This window comes from Lactuca virosa, chromosome 2 (assembly GCF_052849685.1).
Source record: "Lactuca virosa cultivar CGN04683 chromosome 2, Lactuca_virosa_CGN04683_v6, whole genome shotgun sequence".
In the NCBI taxonomy this organism is placed as follows: domain Eukaryota; kingdom Viridiplantae; phylum Streptophyta; class Magnoliopsida; order Asterales; family Asteraceae; genus Lactuca; species Lactuca virosa.
The window spans coordinates 316071333-316083684 of NC_136427.1; the positions used below are offsets into that span (position 1 = coordinate 316071333).

Here is a 12352-nt window from a genome sequence, read left to right on the forward strand (position 1 = left end):
AATTTACTCATAAAACTTTAATATAAACGAGGATAAATAAGCATATTCATAAATTTAAGGTTGTTAGGCTGGAGGGAGTGGTGCCATCGAAACCGCATTTTCTTCACCGCCACATATGCGTCACGTCACTTTTTACCGCACAAGTGTAGTTTCATGCCATACCAAGGGAGTGAGATTATGGTAAAGAGAGAAAAGAAAAAAAATAGAAGAAAGTGATTGGTTGAAAGAGGAGAGAAAGAACAAATAAAAGATGAGAGAGAGAGTGAAAGTGCAGCAAAAATAACCGCACTAAACCGCAGTCAGGGGCGGTGTTCCCCTGCCTATATGGCAAAAAGTGTGGTAAAGAACCGCACCAATCCCCCACAGCCTTATATATTTATTTGCTTGTATAATAAGCTGTTAATTTTGGGAAGGTTTTATAAAAAGAGCCGTTAGGAAGTCAAAAAGTTTGGGTCGGTGTATTTGGCTTTGGCGCATAAAACGAACCGTTCTTCACTCTTCGCTCATCGCGCTCTCCGAACACCGTCGGAGAGACTCACCGTGTTCTCCGTAACTCCGCTTCTCGGAGACCCAAGCACCTCATCCTTCGCCACACACTCACAACCATGTTTACTTACAATCCAAAGAAACTGACAAAGATCGCTGTAAGTTTTCATTCTTTTCATTTTTCTCTTCTCCCTTTTGTTTTAGTTTTCTAGGGTTTTTTTTTTCTTCTGTAATTCAGATGTTATGATTTCCTCTGTATGTATGGATAAGAAAAAAAATAGAAGGTTAGCTGTTGTTTCTTTTTTAATTTTATTTCTTCTCATTGTTCTAGTAGAAACCCTGTCATCTTCTTCTTCATCTTTTTGTTGGCGTTTTTATTTTTCTATAAAATCTGATTTTCGAACTGTACCAGTAGTATTGCAACTTAAAAATAGAAGGAACCCACATATTGTTTCTGTAGTTCTGTTGATCTTTTGGGTGGGGGTTTTTGAGAATGTATGTCAGATTTTGTTGGTTATTGTTCCTAAGGCTAAATCAGAGCAATAGTTCTTTTTCTTCTCTTTAAAGTTGTCTGTCTTCATTAATATGATCAAATTTCTTATTTATTCTTTTTAATCAGTTTCTTTCAGGGCTTTGTGCATTTTACCATGTTTGGATTGTTGTTTTGCCCTTTCAGCAAGTACTACAAAAGGGTCTCTTAGTATACAATGTTATGCACTGTGAGGCAAATTATTATGATGGAATGATGACAAATCTGCATGATTGCAATCCATAAAATTTTGACGTTGTTGATTTCAAAATCAGTTATTACTTTGTCAAAGCAAAAAATTTGAGAAACCCTTGTTTGATTTCATGTGTCAATACCCTTGGTCACTACAGATATTATTTTTCAAGATTTGAAGTGCAGTTTATGACCAGATATCTACATTGATGCACTAAATCCCCAAATGTTTTGAATTAATGGTATTGTTCATTAATAATGCAGATAGATGCCCAAAGATCACCATTGGCTGCAGTCCAACACAGGGGTTTTCAATCTGTTTCAGAAGCAACCAAGGTGAAAAACAAAATACACACAAATTTATGTTCTTTGGTTTATTAAATGTATTTAATTCCATTTTTATACTAATTTCAAACTTTTTGATCATATTCAGTTTTTGTTTGTCATTTGGGGCTTCCTGATATTCTACAATTGTAGCTACAAGCTCTTGAGGCTCTGATCATGCTTTCTTTCTTGGAATAGGGGATGGTTGATGTACTGGTCAACAATGCAGGTTACATGATTCTATCTTCCCTTGCTTCCCTAAACCCTAAACCTGAATTACATGTTTGTCTTATATAAAGGATGGTTTGTTGTGTTGATGAGGATGAAGACATCTCAATGAATGGGAGGAAGTTCTTGATTTGAATCGAACACACTACTACACCTGTATGATTCTTGATTATGTTTTTTTCTAAATCTTCATATGCTTGTTTCAGGCTGCTGCCACCAAGATTATGATGAAGAAGAAATCCCATCAAGATTATGCCTTAGCATGTTTAAAATATTTTTAGGGAGTGTTGGTCTGTTTGACAATGTTGGGCAAAAGCTGGAGTAATCGAGTTTATCAAAACTGTGAATCAATAGGGGCATAACCGTCAGTTTCTTGATCTCTTACCACTCTATTTTGTCGGTCATTTTTTATAGTAATTACAGGTGAATGCTATTTCCCCTGATTTATTTCAACTCATATAAACATCAAGAAAAAGCTCTTGTTATCATAATTACAAACTTAAACATCTCCAATAAAATGACTTTTTTTTTGAGTTAATATATCATTCTTTCTGCCATTTAATTACTGATCTATTTGCCATATGAGTTGGTGCTTTTTAGTTAAGTAACAACCCTTACCCTTTTCGTCCACCAAAACCAGATGATGTTGCTACAATATGTTTTTCCTTTTCCTACGAATGTGATAAAACTGGGGAAACCTGATTGCAAATGTTCTTGAAATTAAGTTGTATCCATCGGATGTGTAAGTAAATGCCATTTGTTTCATCATATATTATTTTGTTCTAATACTGCCCAATCCATGCTTATTTCAGTTATATATCATCTTATCTTCCTTTGGCAAACAGATAACCTGATCATATTTCAGTTGGATTTTATTAAGAAGTAAGAAATTCAAGGTTATGTTATTATTTCCAAATTAAGTTCATGATAATGATTTCTTTAGTGTACTCTGTTTCATTTTGACTTATTGGGGGACAAAACTTTACATTATATCTTCATTCGTGTAGGAGTAGGACAACTTGAAATTGTTGGATGACATGGCGGAATTGAAACCTACTGTTTTCTGCCTGTAGTGTTCCACGATTACATAACAGAGTATATGATAAATTGATGTATTTTTCAATCAGTGGTTATTGCATTGTTGTTATGAATGCAATGAAGTCATCTGGTGGTCTAAGAGAAAAGAGACTGTCTAATGCTACTGCATATAATGCAAAGAGACAAACATTACTTAAAGCTAACAATTTTCAAAACTTTCTTCAGCACTTTTAGTTTTCCATATTTTAAAAAATATATCATGTTTGATATTAAGTGTTAACCTTTTCGTAACAAGGTCTGGATCCTTTGTTCCATCATGCTCATGATGCAAAAAATCTAAATTTTTGTTCTCATAACTGATAAAAAATTATGTGTGTGTGCCCTAATCGTTTGATTGCAGTTGGTTGTTATTTTTGGTGGTATTTACTAATAATAGTCTCATTTCCAATGTGTGTCCTGTTTTTATTCAAACTATGTAGATGTTAATGAGCTGAAAAAGTTTATGCATACAGTGATAGAAGGAGCCAACTCTTGATGAGGTAATTTTTTTAATAGTGTGTAAGCACTCTTTTTTCATCGTTTATCTCTTTGAAAAATAAAAAAGCTTATGGTATGTACAGACTTTTGTATTTATATTTCCTTCATGAGATGTATACTTTTTTTTTGCAAGGTGATGAAATTGATTTAATGTTGCACCTACTGAAAGAGAGAAGTTTGTAGGTGGTGCTCCAAGACATCATGTTGAAGAGTCTAAATACTAATTTATAGTGTATTTTTTATGTGAAGTTACAACGTTTACATACATACTGAAGAGTTTAATAGTTATTACATACGCAACAAACTTGATTTTTGGAGAAAATATGCAACCTAGAACCAATATATGCAACATTTTAGGATTATAACATTGTCGTCTTAAAACGTGAAATGTTAAAAACATCAGGGAAAGGAACTGATCTATCTGTAAAAGAAATGTGATCATGTATTGCACTTTTTGTTAATAATTTAATAGATACACTTTGTTTTACTATTAGTATTTAATAGATAACTTTCACTGTCAATAACTTTCTGTAACAATAATTTAAAGTAATAATATATGAATAATTTATCTATCTTTTTAGAGTAATATTATGTTTTTGGTCCCCGAGTTTAGCTGATTTGTTTTTTTTTAAAATTTGGTCCTTAGTTGAGGTATGTAACGTTTTTCATCTTTGTGCCTAGTAAAATGACAATACGTACTCTTCTTTCTAAGTTAGTGTGCTTTATTATATTCCTCTGAGTTCTGACAAGTTCTGCCTTTTTGTATCAGATAAAACCTCTGCTTATAAAGGAAGAACATGGAGTCATATTCGGGATCATGTCTATTTTCATATAGGACAGTAAGTTAGTTCTAAATAAAGTTTTATATAATAATATTATGCTGAAATGGTTGAAATTTTGTTATTACCCTCTTTGGACACAGATGGTAGGCTTGTAGTCATCAATAAAAGCCAAAGAATTTTGTTGAGGAATGCAAAAAAATTTCATTATACATATAACAAATGTAACTAGTCTTTTTTCATTGTTTAATATAACAAACAGTCTCTTTGAAAAATAAAAAGGTGCAACACCATTGTGGTTTGGATTTCTAATGCATGCACAATGTTTGTGGTATGAGTGGGAAACTACTTTAGAATTTGGCATATTTTAGATCTAGCTCAACGCCTAAAAGTTTTATATATAGTTAAAAACTCTGAACGAAATTAGTTTAATAGGAGGAGATTATCAAATATGACATGAGTAGTTACGTTTCACAATTCACACATAAAAGTTGCATATCAAATTTTGTTCTGAAGGGACTTTCACGAAGATTAGGATTTGAATCATCAAATCGAGAGACAATTGCCTAAATCAATGTACCTTTTTATTACCAAGTCTAGATTTCATATCCATATACACATTCTTAATGTAAACCCTCTCGTTTTGCTCTACATTTCATCACCAAATTTACTGATATTATTGTTGTGGTAGTGTTGTTCATCCAGAGAAATGGGAATGTTGTGCTCTACATTAGAAATCCAAATATGGCATTGCTTGACATATTTCCCCATTTGATGAAGTTAGCCTACATTGAAAATATTGGAAAATTTATATCAAACAGTGGGTGTCAATCCAAACCGAGTCAAAATCACGTGATATGATTGTCTTTTGCTTTGTTTGATCCAGTAAAAGCCATGTTAACAGTAGTTGAACTAGTGGGTAGAAGTCCCAGTTTTTAAGAATGTTTTTATTTGGTCCTTAGTTGTTGGTTTGCAGTGTGGAATAATACAGAAAAACAATTTGCTTCCACTATCTATAGGCATGTATCTGAAACCTTCCAAGATTACAAGTTTTTGATGGAGGGAGCTATTAGATTGTTTTTAGGGCTAAATGCAATAATCAATTCTCCAATCATTGAGCACTTTTATAGTGTTGATTTTGATTTTTTTCTTTTTAATTGACTAATTTACCCTCATGCTACTTTCATTGTTATGATGAAAATAGCATGCTAATTTCATTTTTATGACAAAAACTGCGTGCTACTTTCATTTCTAAAACAAAAATAACATGCTACTTTTGTTTGTTGTGATAAAAATAGCATTCTACTTTCTTTTTTATGACAAAAATTGCGTGCTACCTACTTTCTTTTTTAAAATAAAAATAACATTTAAAGTTTTGGTTAATTATGCATGCTTGTCTAAAGAAGCAGAACAAGTTTGTAAAGAGGTGAACTCTCTCTACATATCAATATATAGTTCTCTTCTAATAAACTGCGACTGCATATAATGTAAGTGGCTATTTCTGATACTGTTTTTATAGATCAATGAGGTGTTCTTCAGGATTATGCACAACACCCAACTGAAAAAGTTTATGAATGCATACAGTGATAAAAGGAGCAAACTCCTAATGAGGTAAATTTCTTAACAATGTGTAAGTACTCTGTTTTCATTGTTTAATTATCTCTTGAAAAATTAAAAAAAAAAAAAAGCTTATGGTATGTACAGACTTTTGTATTTATATTTCCTTCATGAGATGTATACTTTTTTGTGGATGCAGCTTAAGATGGAGCTAGGTGATGAAATTGATTTAATGCTGATAATGCACAGGTAGTCTAGTTTATATTGTATTTTTGATGTGAAGTTGCAAGATTTACATATAAGTTGAAGAGTTTAATAGGTATTATATACACAACAAACTGGATTTTTGGAGAAAATATGAAACATTGTTACGAATCAGATCTCTTTGCAATCAGAGCAATTCTGATAACTGGGCCAAATCTTCACTTTGATTTTTGATTTCATCCATTACAAAGAAAATATAAATTTATAGGGATTTGCTGTTTTAACAACTTTTAGCACTCTTAAGTCAATGTTGCTTATTATAAAGATTGTTATTATGAAAGCTGATTTTACCTCTTAACGCTTTAAAATGTGTCTAAATTTAAAGATATGGTGTGAAAATCAACCAAAACTTACAATGAAGAATCCAATAAGGAAGGCCAAATGAGCAATGTTTGTGGTATGAGTGGGAAACTACTTTAGAATTTGGTATATTTTAGATCTATCTAGCTAAACGCTTAAACGTTTTATATGGCATATCAAATCTATATATAGTTAAAAACTCTGAACGGAATTAGTTTAATAGGAGGAGATTATCAAATATGACATGAGTAGTTGATACGTTTCACACATAAAAGTTGCATATCAAATTTTGTTCTGAAGGGACTTTCATGAAGGTTAGGATTTGAATTTAGTTTGTTCAATCATCAAATCGAGAGACAATTAATTGCCTAAATCAATCTACATTTTTTTTTATCAACTCTAGATTTCATATCCATATTACTGATATTATTGTTGTGGTAGTGTTGTTCATCCAGAGAAATGGGAATGTTGTGCTCTACATTAGAAATCCAAATATGGCATTGCTTGACATATTTCCCATTTGATGAAGTTAGTCTACCTTGAAAATATTGGAAAATTTATATCAAACAGTGGTTGTCAATCCAAACCGAGTCAAAATCACGTGATTTGATTGTCTTAGGGGTATTTTAGTCTTTTGTTTTGTTTGATCCAGTAAAAGCCATGTTGGCATTAGTTGAACTAGTGGGTAGAAGTCCCAGTTATTTAGAATGTTTTTATGCTATTTATTTGGTCCTTAGTTGTTGATGTGCAGTGTGGAATAATACAAAAAAATTGCCCCACAAAACTTCTTCTGTTTTTCGTTGGTTGGTGCTTTTTTGTTTCCGTGAGATGTGTACAGAGGGTTGATTCTAACACAAAAAATTTGCTTCCACTATCTACAGGTATGCATCTGAATCCTTCCAAGATTACAAGTGTTAGATTTTTAGGGCTAAATGCAATAATCAACTCTCCAATCATTCACTACTTTTAAAGTGTTGATTTTTTTTTCTTTAAATTGACTAATTTACTCTCATGCTACTTTCATTGTTATGATAAAAAAATAGCATGCTAGTTTCGTTTTTATGACAAATTGCGTGCTACTTTCATTTCTAAAACAAAAATAACATGCTACTTTTGTTGTTATGATAAAAATAACATGCTACTTTCATTTTTAAAATAAAAAAAACATTTAAAGTTTTGGTTAATTATGCAAGCTAGTCTAAAGAAGCGGAACAAGTTTGTTTCTTTTGTATAAATTGGGACTGCATATAATGTAAGTGGCTATTTCTGATAATGTGCCCTGTTTTTATACAAACTATGTAGATCTCAATGAGGTGTTCTTCAGGATTATGCACAACACTCAGCTGAAAAAGTTTATGAATGCATATAGTGATAAAAGGAGCAAACTCCTAACGAGGTAAATTTCTTAACAATGTGTAAGTACTCTTTTTTCATTGTCTAATTATCTCTTGAAAAATAAAATAAAAAAGCTTATGGTATGTACAGACTTTTGTATTTATATTACCTTCATGAGATGTATACTTTTTTGTGGATGCAGCTTAAGATGGAGCTAGGTGATGAAATTGATTTAATGCTGATAATGCACAGGTAGTCTAAATACTAGTTTATATTGTATTTTTGATGTGAAGTTGCAAGATTTACATATAAGTTGAAGAGTTTAATAGTTATTATATACACCAAGGTTTAAAAGTACGGAATCGCGCCTTGAGGCGTTTTCCCTCCGCCTCATGAGGCGTAACCCCGAGGCGGAATACAATATATATATATATATATATATATATATTTATATATATATATATAAAATTATATATTTATATAAAAAATAAGATACTAAACATGTCTTTTTAAGCTAATTTCACCATCAAATCCATTAGTCATAAAAAAACACATTCAAAAACATAAAATAAGTCTAGAACATCAAAGTCTAAAACTTCAAAAAACAGCCACATAGGAAACACACACAAAAAAAGCACAAGTTAGTGATAAGTTCATCCCCATCATCCTCGTCAATCAAATTCACTTGAACATTTTTCCTTTTCCTAGTTCCACTCCCTTCCCCAATTGTTCCGCCACCTCTAGGTCTTCCAATAGCCCTGCCACCTCTAGCACTTCCAATTACCCCGCCATCTTCCTCCCCATCACTTGGGGCGGCTATCCACTTATCATCCGACAATACATGTTCAACAACTAAGGGGTCATCTTCTTTTAATTTAGTCCTCTTAATGAACTTTTGCTTCAACTTTTTATTGTACATGATGTAAACCAAGTTGTTCATTCTTTCGGTGTTTAACCGGTTGCGTCTCTTGGTATGGACTTGATTGAACGTACTCCAATTACGTTCACAAGCCGAAGCGGAACACGTAAGACCTAAAACCTTTATTGCAAAGGACTTGAGTTCCGGAGCATCGTCTCCATATTCCCCCCACCATGTAACTATATATACCCGGTGGACGTGTCTGATATGTCGATAAAGAACCTCTATATCCAAATAATCCTCTTTTTTCTTTGTAAGCAACGAGTTGATCTTCAATCTTCAAATAAACTGCCGTATCTCTCATGAGCCTTTCCATGACATCATACAATCCTCGCTTAATCTCCGGATGCTCGGAAACATTGGGACTCCATCGATATTGTGGATTTAAGTAGTAGGCAGCCGCATGCAAATCACGATGCATTTGCAACTCCCATTTCTTATCGATAATGTCCCAAATTTCTTTATAAAAAGCGAGGTTGTTATCCAAGTTCTTTGCTATTTTTTCTTTTCACTCGTCCATTGCCCCGTAAATAAATCCCATTGCTGGTGTTTGCTCCCCATCAACAAGCCTTAAAACTTGAACAATTGGCATTGTGGTTTTCATGGAATAAACCACACTAGGCCAAAAATTTCTTTCATCCATAATTATTTTTTTTTATCTCTCTACCATCGGGTTTCTTAGCCCAAGAAGATGCCCCCCATTCGTTTGAAACAAACATTTGTTGTAAGTTTTGTTTCGATTCATAAATGCTTTGTATAGTCAGAAAAGCCGTGGCGAATCTCGTGGCGGCCGGTCGAAGTAGATCTTTCTTCAAAATCTTCCGGGATAAACTTAACACCCACTGACGGTTGTAGATGAAATTGCTAACCTTTTTTGCTTTAAGCAAAGCATTTTTATGTTGAGTCAAATCACCGATTTTTTCAAGCATCAAATCGATGCAGTGAGCTGCACACGAGGTCCAATACAAGTTTTTTCTCTTCTCCATTAACAATGCTCCAGCAGCTTTGTATGCACTAGCATTGTCGGTCACCACTTGAACAACAATATCTTCCCCAATCTCTTCAACAACTTCATCAAGCAACTCGAAAAAAATTTGAGCATTTTTTTTGCAATCTGATGCATCAATACTTCTCAAAAAAACAGTTCCATATTGATTGTTGACCAAAAAGTTGATCAAACTTTGGTTTCTCATGTCTGACCAACCATCTGATAACAATGACACCCCTGTAGTCTTCCAAGTTGCTTTAATGTCATCCACCATTGTTGTTGTTGTTTTGACTTCTTCTTGAACGATCCAAGTTCTTAACTCATGCATTGAAGGGGGTTTTAATCCGCGTCCATAGTTTCCAATAGAATGTACCATATTAGTAAATGATGGACTATTGGATACATTGAACGGGATTCCATTCTCATAAAAGAACCTCCCAATATCCAAGCAAACTTGGTTTCCATGCTCTTTAGCATTGGATGGGGTAATTTTTACAGGTCCTGGACCATATGCAACCTATAATATACACAACAAACTAGATTTTTGGAGAAAGTATGCAACCTATAACCAATTTATGCAATATTTTAGGATTATAACATTTTCGTGAAACATTGTTAAACGAGAATCAGATCTCTTTGCAAACGGAGCAATTCTGATAACTGGTCCAATTCTTCACTTTGATTTTGATTGCTTCCATTACAAAGAAAATATAAATTTATAGGGCTTTGCTGTTTTAACAACTTATAGCACTCTTAAGTCAATGTTGCTTTTTTCTAACGATTGTTATTAGGAAAGCTGAATTAACCTCTTAATGCCTTAAAATGTGTCTGAATATGTTAGAGATAAAGATATGGTGTGAAGTTGCAGCTAAAAATTAACTAAAACTTACAATGAAGAATCCATAAATACCCCTCTGTTTAGTATGCCTGGTAATTCTTTACAAAAGGTATTTGTTATTTAGTCAATTCTTATATTTATTTAAAAAGTGTACTTTTTATTTAATAAGTTGGGACATCAGGGAAAGGAAATGCCACATGGTGTGGTCTTTTGTCGGTTGAAATGTCAAAAACAATTGGTCAATATAATGAGGTAATAATCAATTCTCTTTTGTGAATAAAAGTCTTAATTACATATATGAGAATTTTGGTAAAAAAACTTCAATTTTTTTGCAGGAATCTCTTCATTCAGCTGTGATGATTGAACAAGCATCTTATTATTACCTTTTATTTTAGCCAAACCAAATATGTTAAGAAAGTATGGATTTCATCTCATTCACTGTATTATACTTTCTTCACTGAAATTGTATATATTTACATCAACCATTTGCTTCTGCTTAAGTTATGCATCTGAGTATTTGATGGAGGCATTGGAGAGTGTGTTAAGTAGTGTTTGGTTATTATATAAGGAGGATTGGATACAAGTAGTTTATCTGCATTTGTTTTTAAAGATACAAATAAATATTGAGAAGCAGCTTACAGCTACAGCTTAGCCAACTATTGGTTTTTTGTGTTAGTGGCACATGGAATAATACCCAAGGCATGTCCCTCGGTTTTCTCCCCTACTATTATATTGTTAAAGTTTTAAATCCTCTTTTTAATAAATGCTTAAATTTATTGTGAATCACTCTTCTGCACAAGCCACATACATTGCTAAGTGTAAGTTTCACCCTTTAAAATTTTTAAATAAATGCTTAAATTTGTGATTAGTTGCTGAGCTTTTTGTTGGAGACTCCTTCTACATGATGTGATGGTTAATCCTTTCTTATCAATTGCACTGACAAGATTCTTTACGGATGAGCTAATGCCATCAGCAACTAAAGGTTATGTCATTTTCAAAACTTATTACAATTTAGTGTAACTTCAAATCCTTTTGTTAAATCACAGTTTAGTGTTTGACTTTTGTTTTTTTGATAACAGACTTAAACTTGCTCTGCATATCTGTACATATATATTTATATGTCCCTTTCAGGTGCATCACCCTTGTCTCATTTTCTTAAAGTGTACTTTAACTTTTTCTTATTAAGGAAATGTACTTTTTAAACATTACCCAGTTATATATATAGCATTGTACTTTCATCTTTTTTCTTATTAGGGGAGGGCATTATACTTAGAACAATCCACCCATTTATAGCATTGTCCTTTCAGTTCTCTAAGGAGTGGAATCGCCTTGTATTTGAAAGTAGAATGCTGTATCGAGATAAAATGAAAGTAGGATGCTAAAAGTACATTGCTATTTCTTGCATTTAAAGCCTTTATGTTTCAGGTGACCTGACCTTTTGCGATTTTGGTCCTATTTTCATGGTTTCATAATGCTCTTTTTAGACGTTTTGTTTTATAGATTTATGAAAATGATCTTTTTGTCCCTATCATCTTCATCTCTTTCATTTCCATTTTCAAGGAGCATAATGAAATTTCAACAGAATTTATCTCTTTCCTTAAAAGCTAATTTCCATATATGTTGATTTTTTTTTTGTAAAATATGATTAAGCGTGTCTGGTAGGCTTTTTTCAGAATGTGTTTTTGTGGTTTTGTTGATGTCTTGTGTGTTCGGATGGTAAATGTTTCTTAAGACTAAATCAGAGATATAGTTTATTTTCTTCTCTTTATGTATCTTTCAATCAGTAAGTAAGGTTTATTGATGCTCAGGTAGGTGTTTGGTTATTGCATTGTTGTTATGAATGCGAATGCATCTGGTGGTCTGTTTAAAGGTATCAATTTACAAAACTTTCTTCAGCACTTTTAGTTTTCCATGCTTTAAAGAATATAATCTGTCATGTCTGATAGTATTATATCTGTCAGGCAAGAGTGCATCTCCCATGCCATGTGGGACAAACTTGGTCATCACCCTTGTCTCCTCATGTCATGGATTTTCTTAA

At 32.7% G+C, this 12352-nt stretch overlaps 1 long non-coding RNA gene across 6 annotated transcripts; it reads left to right on the forward strand.

Annotated features, from left to right (window-relative positions):
* The first annotated feature begins 445 nt into the window (after positions 1 to 445).
* On the forward strand, positions 446 to 11033 carry LOC145161740 (uncharacterized). 6 transcript variants are annotated; one of them, XR_013738615.1, is made up of 14 exons: positions 446 to 644; positions 1106 to 1165; positions 1472 to 1543; positions 1641 to 1760; positions 1966 to 2641; positions 2767 to 3336; positions 3468 to 3517; positions 4104 to 4173; positions 5633 to 5724; positions 5870 to 7115; positions 7537 to 7630; positions 7772 to 7821; positions 10484 to 10566; positions 10650 to 11033. It is a non-coding gene; the product is annotated as an uncharacterized LOC145161740 (long non-coding RNA). The 6 variants fall into 6 exon arrangements; XR_013738619.1 differs by lacking the exon at positions 1106 to 1165 and having other exon boundaries at positions 5870 to 5919; positions 6986 to 7115; XR_013738616.1 differs by lacking the exon at positions 1106 to 1165.
* Positions 11034 to 12352: the final 1319 nt, after the last annotated feature.